The sequence below is a fragment of the Vicugna pacos genome, chromosome 20 (assembly GCF_048564905.1).
Source record: "Vicugna pacos chromosome 20, VicPac4, whole genome shotgun sequence".
Lineage (NCBI taxonomy): Eukaryota > Metazoa > Chordata > Mammalia > Artiodactyla > Camelidae > Vicugna > Vicugna pacos.
The window spans coordinates 3,401,147-3,414,670 of record NC_133006.1 but is presented as its reverse complement, the minus strand read 5'-3'; the positions used below and the strand labels follow the sequence as shown (position 1 = coordinate 3,414,670).

The following is a 13,524-nucleotide window of genomic DNA, read 5'->3' as shown; positions in this document are numbered from 1 at the left end:
TGGTTTATACAGGGTAACTAACCAGCCACTGTTTACTATCCTAACAGGAATCTGTAGGCATATTTCTTTTCTTTCTCTTTTTTCCTTTTCATGGGCAGCTTTTAAAAACCAAACCAAACCAACCAAACCAAATCACTGATAATTCAACAGCAGGTTCTAAATCACCCCCAAGACAGCAGCTAAACTTGGTTTAGACTTACGATGCGGCTTCTGGTGGCTGGATTGAAGAATGTATCTCTATCCTGAATATAAAAGTCATTCACGGAGCTCTTCTCAAATAGGGCAATGAAAAGCTCTTGTTCCGGTTGTTGATACTTTCATCCACTTGAAGGACTTTCATCAAACAGCTGAAGTTACCAAAGGCTGAGGACCTGGTTTTCAGATCATTGGGCTTCAGAGGCAATATTATGTGAAGTATCTCAGCGTATGTGCAGAACACCTCCCACAGGGGGTGTACTTTTGCAAATACAAGCTTGTCATCCAAAATCTATATTGGGAGAATGAAAACACAAACCAGGAAACTATTTTCACACTTTTAGTACACAGATTTTTCTTACGTTGCTGGTAGTTAAAGCACTTGTGTAAACACACACATATGTGGCACTTGTAAAAGTGAAGATATAATAAAAATAGATTTGCAAACCATCATACATTTTTGCCTTAAAGATAATTTCTTGTTTGAAATTACTGAAAAGTTATTTGAAATCGTTACACTTCATTCATAAAATAACCAATGTTTTAGATGAAGAAAAGCAAACTTGTTAATTTTTGATCCAAATTAGTAACTAAAAATAGAAACACCAAAATATTCTTTGCAGTGATATTGTAATGACAATTTTTTTAATTTCTGAAACCTAGGACTATTTACATATCTGTTCAATATAGTGTTAAACAGCCATTAAAAGGGATTTAAAAGAATTATATTTATTGATATGGAATACATAATAAAAGAAGAAAGCAAAAATTATGTGAAATAATAACGTTCCTTTTTGGAAGGGAAAAATATCTTCATTTGAACAAAAAAATGTTTAGAAGGATTTTAAGATCCTTTATGTATAATTAAGGTACAGATGATTTTGAATTCCACTGTTCTTTCATTTTCAATTTTTGGGGGTAAATTTTTATAATAAAAAATTTTAAAAATGTTCTTGCATAAATACAATAATAGATATATTTATGACTACATTCTCTGGCTATTAAAAAAGATATCCTAGCTTTGGATCTGAAACATACATTCCATAATGCAGATTCTGACTGACTCACCTCCCAGCCCACAGAGAAGGCACGGCTAGTGTGACATGTTTCAAATATCATTCCAGGTATCATGCAGGCTCCCAGCCAATGGCTGAAAAAGAACTGACACCGATCTGGTTGCTCCCAGCTGCAGACCATCACAGATGAGGTTAGATTCATACGCTCATGTTTTCTCTGTCAAAAGAAATCAGAAAATGTTAGGCTTTTACTTTCACCAAGGGAACAAGAAGTTGTTTGATTTTTTTAATGCAAAAAGTAACAACAAACCAATTTGAACCTGATGAAAAGACATTTGCTCAAAAGAGCACAATAGCAATGAAAGTGCTCTGGCTGACAGGGACTTGTTAGATTCCCGTGAGTGCTGGACTCCTCACATGGATTTCCCTTGGCAATCCAGAAGGCCTGTGGTTGTCCCCATGGGTTTGTGGCCATATATGGCACACAAAAGTCTCTGGCTTTGCCACAATTTCAAAGCCTTTTTTGGCTTATGAAAAGTTTTGCACTCAAATGGAGTTTTCTTGAGACCACACACTGATGTCATTTACCAGAGTTATAATCCAGATCTGACATTCTAGACTCGTAAAATCTTGCACACATTCAAATGGTTCAGGTTTGGATGTGTATTCACCTCTGGAGGCCTGGACCAAATTCGATAAAGCCACCCGGACAAGTTCAGCAAAATGCAAAGAAATTTTTCTCTCTGCAAGACTGATATGTCTGTGAAGCTATAAAAACTTCTGCATCTACAAAATTAGGGAACTAACTCATCAATAACCTATCTATCCATAATGCATGGACATTTAAAAAAATACTGTATTTACTCCTATTAAATTCTATCTGGCTTTTGCCAAATTGTGTCATAAACTGTAAGGAAAGTATATAAATGTAGAGAATTTTTGACCTTTTAAGAGAAAAAGGAACCCTCCTACTCGGTTTTAGGGAATGTAAATTGGTGCAGCCACTATGGAGGACAGTATAGAGGTTCCATAAAAAACTGAAAATAGACTTCCGTGTGATGCAGCAATCCCATTCATGTGTATATTTCTGGAGAAAAATATAATTCAAAAAGACACATGCACCCCAATTTTCACAGCAGCACTATTTACAATAGCCAAGACACTGAAACAACCAAAATGTTCACTGACAGATGATTGGATAAAGAATTTGTGGTATATTATATATATATATATATATATATATATGTATATATACATATATATATACACACACACATATATACACATGAACACACACACACAACGGAATACTGCTCAGCCATAAAAGATATATTAATGCCATTTGCAGTAACATGGATGGAACTACAGCATATTATGCTAAGTGAAATAAGTCAGAGAAAGAAAAACAAATATTCTATGTATTAACTTATATGTATATCTAAAAAATAAAACAAATTAATGACTATAATAAAACAGAAATAGACTCACAGGTACACAGAACAGACTGGTGATTACCAATGGGGAGAAGGAGGAGAGGGGAGGCAGAAAGGGGGTAGGGGATTGACAGGTAAAAAGTACTACGTATAAAATGGATAGGTTACAGGGCTGTATCATACAGCACAGGGAAATATAGCCATTATGTTATGGTGATTTTAAATGGAATATAATCTATAAAAATATTGAGCCTCTGTGTTGTACACCTGAAACTAATATGATGTAAATCAACTACTCAATTACAAAATTTTTAATCAAAGTCTTCTTTTCATACTATTTGCAATAAGTTAGAAGCCAGCACTGTCAATAGAAACATAGTGCAATCACAATTTTCCAGTAATCACATTTAGAAAATAAAAAGGAACAAGTAATAATTATATTTATGCCAGAATATCCAATATACTATCATTTCAAAAGTGTGATTAACACTTTTAAAACTTATTAATAAATATTTTACATTATTTTTGTTGTACAAAGTCTTGAAAATCTATTATGCATTTTCCACTTATAGAACATCTCATTTCACAATAGCCACAAGTGCCTGGTGGCTACCATACTAGACAGAGTAAATTACACCATTCACACTTCTGATAAATTACCTGCTCCTACTTATTTAAAAAACTTGCAGAAAAGGCTTTAGATATTCCCTATATCAAACAAAGCAACCTTGACGGGTGGGGAGTATCTTCATTATAAAGTGAAAAAATAAAGGTAAGAGAGCCATGGTTACATGTACGTTAATGTAACAATACCTTCTTAATTCATTCAGGACTTTACAATCTTTCTTCATATGCCAAGGATTCACTGTCACTGCACAATATTTTTCACTATTATTATCTCTGGAATTGAGAGGCTTCCGATTACCCTGCTTTGTGCATCTGTACATAAAAGAAAACAACAAAACAGAGAAAAAGACCTTATTAAAGATAATTTAGGGGGGAGGGTATAGCTCAACTGAAAGATCATATTCTTAGCATGCACAAGGGCCTGGGTTCAATCCCCAATACTTCTTCTAAAAATAAGATAAATAAAAACCTAACTACCACCCCCTGCAAAAAATTAATTAATTACTTTAATTAAAAGTTAAAGAATGATAATTTAGTGCAGGCTTATCAGGCTACAAGAGCTACAATGAATGCCCCTCCCCCCATTAATTTAGAAGAAGTCTCACATTATTTCCCAACATGAATGCTAAAATATAATTCAGAACACTTTCTGATGGTCAGCATGATTTTAACAAAAAAGTAGATAATTACCTCCCTGGTGTCAAAGATCTTTCAGAGATGGGCACAGAAAATTTAGTAAAAATGATTTTGCAACTACCTTTGAAAGAAATGCTGAGAAATGATCTTTTTTGTTGGAAATTAGTGTGCTTTTACATTCTGCAGTAGGCATACGTGTTTACAAACCAGGCAGGAACTGGATCATATTTTACACATACTTTAGAAACTGATTTGAATTTTGCTCTCTACCTGCAAGGCTATTTCTTAGGTAATAACATAAGCTGGCCAATATACTAAATTTTGTTTCCCTGTTTGCTTAATCCTCACAACAACTCTGTAAGCTGCTATTATTACCCCCATATAACAGATAAAGTGCTTGAGGCAGAAAATAATTTGGGTAACTTGATAAATGGTGGAGCTGGATAAGACTGCAGCCAGTCTGACACACAAGTCCATTCTTCTCACCAATGTCTGATACTGCTACCTACATTCAGCAATGACCACTGATTTCATATTTAAGTGTGTCATTTCTAAAAGTGCAAAGCTATATTAGTACTGCTGTGTAAATTATTCTTTTCAGATGTTATTGCCAAAAACCAAAAACAAATAAAATCAGGGTTCCACTGAGGGGAGGGCGAACTGCATATGGACGGACAAAAGGGGAATTTTTGAGGTTAGAGTTGCACAACTCAAGATATAGCTAAAATGGCTGACTTGTACAATTATAATGTGTGAATTTTATGGCCTGTAAATTACACCTTAATACAGCTATCAAATTAAGAAACTGGGATACCAAATTAAGACTAAAACACACACATATATATATATATCACACAAAGAACAACAGGCAAATATCATTATTTACTGCACCATTTTCCTTCATGCAACTTCCTTTCCTCACCCGTTCCTGAAAGGATGATTCATTTTTAAAATAGTCTTTTAATTTATTCAGCAAATAATTTTTGACTGCCTACTATGTACCCAGGAATAGTCTAGGCACTTGGAATAGATCAATAAACAAAACAAAAGTCCTGTCCTCACAGAGCTTGGTTGGAGTCTAGCTGGGGTGGGGGGTGGAGATGACAATTCACACAACAGAGTAGCAGAGGAGGTGGCATGTTAGGAAAGAGAAACCATGGAAAAATGAAAAAAGGGCAAGGTAAAGAGAGTGGAGTATATGGGATGAGGGTGATGTTGTATTAAATACCAGAGCAGGCCACACTGAGGACTGAGGTTAGAACAAGGACTAGGAGGTGAGAAGTCCCAGGTGGACGGAATAACCATCACCAAGGCCAGCGCGCACCTCGCATGTTCCAGAATGGGGGCACGGCTGGTGCTACAGAGAAGGGTCAGTGCAGATCCTGTACGGCCTTGGAGGACGTTGTAAGGACTGACTGTGGCTTTTACCCGGAGTGAAATGGGGAGGCACTGCAGAAGGACGACACAATCTAACTTAGGTTTTCAAGGCTCACTTGACTGCCGGGTGAGAATAGTCGAAACGGGTCAGAGATGAAAGGTGGGAAGCCTCTGAGAAGGGCTGTGCAGGAGGAGAGGACAGTGGCTCAGGGCAGGGAAGCAGCAGTGGAGGCAGGAGCCATGGTGAGAAGTGGCTGGGCCCCGGATATGTTTTAAAGTCAGTGTTAAACCAGATCTATTGACAGAATTCATGTGGTATGTCAGTGAAAGTCAGAATAACTCCGTTTTTTGACCCAAGCAGCTGGAAGGGTTAAGTTTCCACTAACTGAATGGGGTAGGCTGCAGAAAGGACCAGTTTTGGGGGTAGGAGGACCAAGAGCTCAGTTTTTACACATGTTGGTTTTAAGATATCAGAGTTCCAAGTGAAGATGTCAAATCAGCAGAAGACTGTAAGAGTCCAGGGTTGGAGATAAAAAGTCTAGCGGGAGACAGAAATGTGGGAATCATGGGTCACACAGGTGGTAGAGGAAGACATGAAACCCAGGTACTCAAACATTAAGATAACCTGGCATTAACCATAGAAGTTGTCCTTGAGGGCCTGCCTACTAGGTGTGGATAACAGTCCTATTTCCCGACCACTCGAGTTTTAAAAAGGAACTTACAAATGAATTCGTGCAAGACACTGCCTCCAGTGGGTGGGTCCAGAGCTGGAGTGGGAGAATGGGATGGTGCACGCTACTCCGTATGGCAGAATGTGTGTGTCTGTGTGTGTACACATGTGTGTGCACGCAGGGGGATGAGATACACCTGGCTTAAGAAAAAGAGCTTGTAAGTCTAGAAGCTGAAAGATGAAAGAATATCCAGATCTGGTAGAGGGAACAGGGGAAACACGGTGTACTGTAAGACATATCCCCATAATGCGACTTCCCACCATCCTTTCATCAGGAACACAGTTGGAAAGGGGGGAATTATGTAGATACGTGCGATGTACACAAACTTTCTGACTATGTAACACTGAATATCTACATATGTAGCAAGTTAATGATAATTATATCTTCTTCAAGTTTAACAAGTTCACAACAGAGGGAAAATAAAATACTGAGGACTGGTAGAAGTATCATAGAAGGCCATTCAATGCTCAGAATGGAAGCAAAATCAGCTTCACCCCACAAAGAATGTCATTAAGAGTCAAGAATGTTTATATTTGCTTAAGAAATTGAGAGTTACAACTTCCTGCTTTAAAGAATTAACTTTAAGACAGATACCACACTATAAGCAACGTCAATACTGGTGCTTTCTTAAAGTTATTTTTAGATCCTGCTTGTTCTGATGTACTCCAGAAACTGCAAAGAAAACCTTCTATTCAAAGGCTTAAAGGAATAAAAAAAGAAATAACACTGCATTCTTTAAAGTGTTCTCTGTACTGAAAGTCACTTGCAAATGCAGCACTCTGCCACAGGTCTACATTTTTAACAATAAAGTCCTTTGCACAATATTTCAATTGCTATGTGACCTTGTGTCAATCTCTCAATCAGAATCAGAAGGGAGTACCAGAAAATGACACATCAGGTCTAAAACTACAGATGTGGGAGATGAACGTACACCAGGAAACAGCTAAGTGGGAGTGTAAGGTTTACCTTTTAAGTTACTGTAAGTGCAGTTACACCTGCTCCCTGCTTCCCCTGTGAAGTGAAGAACTAGTCTTTTCCAGAAAAGCTCTCATTCTGAGAACTGTCTTCTTTAAAATATTCGGAGATTCTCTTTTAAGGTTCTTTCACTTTTAAGTCTTTCCCCAACTCTACATCCTATAACAAGTGTAAAAATTATCCTGTAGCCTATTGTTACAGAACATACTCTACAAAAGCTGAGGTTTCCCAGGGTTTGGATCCCAGAACTCTGCTACCAGATAATCCTAAAGCTTTCCTTCCATAACAGACTCTTCCGCCAATTCCCAGCTGTGGGCAAATTCGGCTTCTCAGATCAGGTAACTTTCTAACTCTGCCTACGAACACTCTGCTGCCAGGAAAGGAACTCTCAGACAGAAAGCACACAATGCCCCTAGTGAGGGTTGCCTCCTTCAATCAATCAAGATGCCATCGCCAAGCAAATATTTAAACCTACTGCAAAACATCTGAAAACATCTTACAAACAATATAGCTTGTATAGATGCATACTATTTGCTCTGGAATAGTGATTTCCAATGGAAGGAACAAAGGACCCCATGACCCTAGCAATTTTTTAAAACTGCACATAACCATCCCTCTTCACGTGAGGATTCAGGCAAGCCCGTCTTACAGGCCTAGGTGTAACAGAATGACAGCACTTCTAGAAGTAGGGTGAAAAGCAGCGAGGAGGACTTCTAGTGAAAGGGTGTGATGTAATAGGCCCCATCGCCCACTTACCTCCCACCACAAGACAATCATCTCAGATCAAGAACAAACAATTTGGGAAACAGGTTGTTTATGTTTTTATGGTTTTCTGGTGGAAATAATGCTCTTAGTCATGTGAAGTTGTGACTGCAAAATTGAACAGGGGACCAGACATTTTCACATTCAGGACACAAACAGCCCCCGGGTAGCCACCATAACTGCTCTCCCCTTTGCCTGTTCACCCCAAAAGCTGCAGGACTCTCCTGCTTGCAGTGACACCCACCACTTCTCACAAATTCATACCAAGTTCACGTCAGCAGCTGGTGGTGTCAAAGTCACCATTTGTACTGGTATGTAGTCCCTCCATTACTTTATATCCCTTCTACTTTCTCTGTTGTCTTCCTAGCTACACTTGCATTCAGAAACTGATTACCGCACTAACATTGCCTCTGTAATCAGTCCAGGATATAGGAAGTAGAGATTCAACTGTAACCGGTCCCAGAATACTTGTCATGCCACTCTAGTGTCCCAACAAAACACTCTGGCATCCCTCATCTCACCCAAAGAACCACCGCATTACTTAGAGGTTGTAAAACTAGAGGGCTTTCTCTACTGGGAAACACTGTGGCTTGTGGTAGATTTGTGATTTTAGGTTTTGCAACTAGTTGCAGGCAAAAAGACACGGTCCACAAATTTTCTTCAAGCGTTTGGAATTTAAACTTTTATTAGATATAGAGCTGGCAGACTAACCATAATCTATGTACATATGGTCATATTATCAAACAATGTTCATGTCTGCCTTACAAACATGTAAGAACTTGAATTACACCTGCATCCTGTAGGCCTTTAGAATGGGAGGTGAAGCATCCTGTGAGTTAAAAACCTCCTATCCATTCACAGAACACCTTAAAGACAATATCACATTAATGCCACTGAATACATTAGTAGAGTCCATGTATGGTTAAGTTACATCTCCAATTTCTCAGAGCTGGAAAGGAGATGTCTAGAAAATCTGGAAAAGCCCAATTACCAAAACAGCTCAAAAGTTAAAGCAGACTCCTGCACCTCCCAGAGCAGAGGGCGGAGGGGGCATTGCCCACCACCCTGTCCTCCCCCAGGACGTGGCATGTGGGGAAGCAGGCAGGAGTCGGTGGCTGGGACTCGGAGGTGGAGAGGTGATGAAAGCAAGAGTGGACCTGCTCTGGTCCTAGAACAACAGAGCTGTAAAAAGCTCGGCTTCAGTACAACCCGCTCCCTCTCCCACGTTCCCTCCCACCTACGTGACAAACAGAGCACAGTCAGGCACTTTCTGCCCATGACGGTGACTACTAGCAGGAAAGGGACCAGGATAAAAGCATGTCCTATAAAAGATCAGTCTGATTTTAAAGACTATGTTATAAACAATGAACAGCACTGTCAGATTGGGACACATGTGAGGCACTCAAATAGGGAGGAGGAGTTTGAGGATCAATTTCCAGCACTTCCATGTCTTTTATCACTCCTATTTCTGACCTTTCCTTTGCCACTTTTTGTAGCACTGCCATCACTGGCAGGTAAAGAGTCAGCAATGTGACTTGGCCGTTTGGCTGATGTGGCTTCATTTCCCAGCACTGGAATGAAAAGGCACTGGAAGAGGATCAGCTGGAAGATGTGAACTGCGGTCCTGGCCTGTGCCAAACACTAACCAGGTGACCCTGGGTTAGGCTCTTAGTCTCTCTGGGCTTCCGGCTGTTTACTTATAAAAGAAGGTTTTGTCATTGCACAAATATATCCAATATGAAATGTAACGTGAAATTCAAACATAATGACGTCTCACCTGCTTGCCTCAGGGAACTGTACAAGAACTGAACACTATGTGAATGTAAACACAGTCTTAAGAAAACTATTGAGGTAAAGCACTAAACGGAACATGGAAGTAAAGTTTTATGGATTTTCTTGGCTTTCTTTTTTAATTGCAACACTGAATTAACAGTTATTAGCTATAATCCACACCACCACCCCTGTGAATAAATAAAGTAGGTAAGCACTGCCTGGGTGCCTGTTATTGCCCGATGCTAAGCAGGGTGGGGGGTATAAAGGAGGCTGAACAAGTGAGTCTTCTCCAGTTACCAGCTAAGTGAGGAGACACATTGGAAACCACCCAGGAATGGTACCAAGTCAGAACTCAAAGCCAAGATTACAGGCTACTGATCATAAACAGTGCAGGAATACAAAGAGGAGCTAGAAGTATTTGGAATAAATAGGGAAGACTCTATTAAGGGGATGGGGCTCCAACCAGTTCTCAGGGCAATTCTAATCTGTTTTAACTGAAGACTGGATAGGAAAAGGCTGGTGACTCCTGGTTTTTAAAAAGGCACAGGTTACCCTAGGAGGCTAAGTTACATAATGATTGGAACACATAAGGTAAGTCCAAAATGATGAAGGGTCGAGACTACCTGGCTGAGATCTGATTGTGGTAAGTCTTTGACTTGACTCTAGATGTTGGAGCATCAAAACTGTAGGTTGACTGAAAGAGGGGGGAGAGAATATCCAAGAATTCAGCAGAAGGAAAAATTCATGTATCAGGGATGAAAGCTCTTCATCAGAATATCAGCAGTCAGTATAGACACTTGAAACCAAAAACATACATTTCCAGAAGCCGACAATATGTGGAGGGTGGTGAGAGAAAGATAAATCAAAGGCCATTCTAAGCCTTTGGGTATTCAAGACCGGAAGAATGATTATTCCACTGAATAAGTGGAGACGCTGCAAGAAAAAAGATTATGAAATCAGCTTTAGACATGTTGAATCTGACATATGAGCTAAGAGTAGGTTTTCTCTAAGAAGCTCAAAATTCAAAACTGAAGCACAGATCTAGAATACAGGCTTAAGATGCAGATGGACAAGACATGATAAATCTCTTAAAAGAAAACATAGGCAAAACATTATCTGACATAAATCTTAGCAACGTTCTCCTAGGGCAATTTTCCCAGGTAATGGAAATAAGACAAAAAAATAAACAAAAGGGACGTAATTAAACTCATAAATTTCTTCACAGCAAAGGCAACCATAAGTAAAACAAAAGGAAACAACAACCTACGAATGGGAGAAAATATTTGCAAATGATACGACTAACAGAGCCTTAATTTTCAGAATATATAAACAGCCCATGCAACTTAATAACAAAAAAACAAACAACTCAATCCAAAAATAGGCAGAAGACCTAAACAAGCATTTCTCCAATGAAGACACAAATGGCCAATAGGCACATGAAAAAATGCTCGATATCACTAATAAAACGAGAAATTCAAATCAAAACTACAATCAAGTATCAGCTCACACCAGTTAGAATGGCCATCGCTCAGAAATTCATGAATGATAAATGCTAGAGAGACTGTAGAGGGAAGGGTACCCTCTTACACTGCTGGTGGGAATCCAGTTTGGTGTAGTCATTATGGAAAGCATGGAAATCCCTGAAAAAACTAAAAGTAGACTTACCTTATGACCCAGCAATCCCACATCTGGGTATATAACTGGAAAGAACTCCAATGTGAAAAGATACCTGCAGCCCAGTATTCATAGCACCACTGTATACAATAGCCGAGACTTGGAGGCAAGCTAAATGTAGCAACAAATGACTGGATAAAGAAGTTGTGGCATATTTATACACTGGAATACTACTCTACCATGAACAGGACAAAATAAAACCATTTGCAGCAACATGGATGGAGCTAGAGATCGTCATTCTAAGTGAAAGCAGCCAGAAACAGAAAAATACCAAATGATACCACTCATATGTGCAATCTAAAAAAAGAGAGAAAAAGACACTCTGAACTCATCTACAGAACAGAAACAGACTTGCAGACTTAGTAAACAATCTTAAGGTTACCAGGGAAAGGGGATGGGAAGGGATAAATTTGGGAGTTCGAGATTTAAAAATGTTAGCCACTATATATAAAAAGAGATTTTAAATAAAGTTTCTTCTGTATAGCACAGAAACCTATGTTCATTATCCAGCAGTAACCTATAATGAAAAGCCGATACAGCCACCAACTGAGGAAGCAAGAGAAGAAAGGAGAGTTAGTTATGTTGGGCTAGAGCCCACTTCTAAAATCCTTGTCAGCAACTGAGCCTTCCTCCCAGGGACAGGCTGACATGACATGTGTCCTGCAAACCTGGGGCAGCAGAGGCCGTCCCCAGGTCTGGCCCTGGGGGAGATGGGAGCAAGTCCACCTGCTCCCCTTGGGGCAGCACCCCTCCCCGCAGCCCCCGGCATCTGACTGCACCGCGCCTGCCTCTCAGGAACCCACTGACTTGAAAACAAGTGATCCACGGACCTGGGGCAGCGGCAGGGAGATGGGCAGCGACCTGGCAAGCTGGTCGACTTGCCTCCATCTCCCCCATGGGCTGTCCAGGACTCGGCCTCTGCTGCTCCAGGCACAGTCCCCAGGTCAGCCTGCTTCCGGGAGGAGGGCGCGGTGTGGTCGAAGGCAGTGGCGGGTTATGGGGTCTGCCCATGGGAGCCCGTGGATTTGCTTCAAACCCCCCAGCGCATGGCCTGGGCTTTGCCTCTGCTGCCCCAGGTTCATGGAACTCAGGTTACAGGTCAGCCTGCTCCTGGAAGGCTGGTGCTGTACTGTCAGGGAAAGGCAGCGGCTGCGATGGCGGGATTGGGGCTGCCTTGTGGGAGCGCGGGGGTTGCGACCTTTTCCCGCTGCTGCTGCAGCCATCCCAGCACACTGATAGCATCGAGCCCATCTCCCAGGAGCAGACTGACCTGTAACCTGAGTCCCACGAACCTGGGGCTTTGGAGGCCGCCCCCAAGGTCAGGCCGCGGGGAAGATGGGAGCAAATCCAGGGGCTCTCATGGGGCAGCACCCATTCCATCCGAGGACTCGCGACCGCACCGCACCCGCCTGCCAGGAGCAGGCCATCGTCTGCATCGGAGATGCTCCGGAGACGTCCGGTGCCCTCCCACCTCCCTGGGCTGTGCTTGCTCTCCTAAACCCGGTTATAAGCGGCGGCAAAAACGCGGGGTTCAGGAACTACTAATACCGGGGTTACCACGAACCACAGCGGCGGCTGGGACCCGCCTCATTGTCCTAACGGGACGCGCGGCCGGGATCTCACCTCCGCACCCGTCCCTGGGCGCCTACTCAGCTGCACAGCCCAGGCGTCACCCGCCGGCTCCCCGAGCAGCGCGCCCCCACCAGCACCCCCTTAACTGCCCGGCAGCGGCAGACGAGCCGCGTGCAAGCGGCGGCCCAGACCCCAGGCCGTGTTCCTCTTCCTGGAGCTGGTCCAGGAGCAACCGGCTCCCGCCAGCTTCCACGCATTCTGGGCGGGTTCCGGCGTCCACGCGTCTGTCCGTCTGCGCATGCGCGCCCCTCCTTCTCCCCCCTGCAGCGCAAACTGCTCGGGTGGGTCTCCTGCTTTACCGGACCTGGCCGCTGGGCCGGGAGGAGCCAGGTGGGGCCCCTCCTGCTTGTCCCTCCGGGTCTCCTTCCCCAGAGCCTTCACCCCGCCACTGACTGGGTCCTGGCACTGAACTAGGACCACAACTGTCCTGGGCCAGGCCACTCCCCGCCAGCCCCACTTCCCCTGCTCACCTACCGCTCCCTGTTACTACCCTCCCACCCCTGGCCCGGCCCAGTCTCCCAACAGACCTTGAAGACAGGGCTCCTTCTCCTCACACCGAGGTCCCTGCCCTGACACTCCATCCTGCTAGGTCCTAACCTATGGCCCCTAGACCCACCAGCTTACCCCTCATGCCTCAGCACAGGAACCCCAACAACCTGAAACTGTCCCCCTCACCTCTCAGCCAGGTCAGTT

General features: G+C 42.4%; 1 long non-coding RNA gene across 1 annotated transcript; it reads right to left on the bottom strand.

The window, feature by feature from the left end:
- Positions 1-240: 240 nt before the first annotated feature.
- On the bottom strand, positions 241-13,044 carry LOC140687554 (uncharacterized). The gene is made up of 4 exons (XR_012061936.1): positions 12,823-13,044; positions 3,458-3,583; positions 1,234-1,428; positions 241-487 (listed from the first exon to the last, which is right to left on the bottom strand). It is a non-coding gene; the product is annotated as an uncharacterized lncRNA (long non-coding RNA).
- Positions 13,045-13,524: the final 480 nt, after the last annotated feature.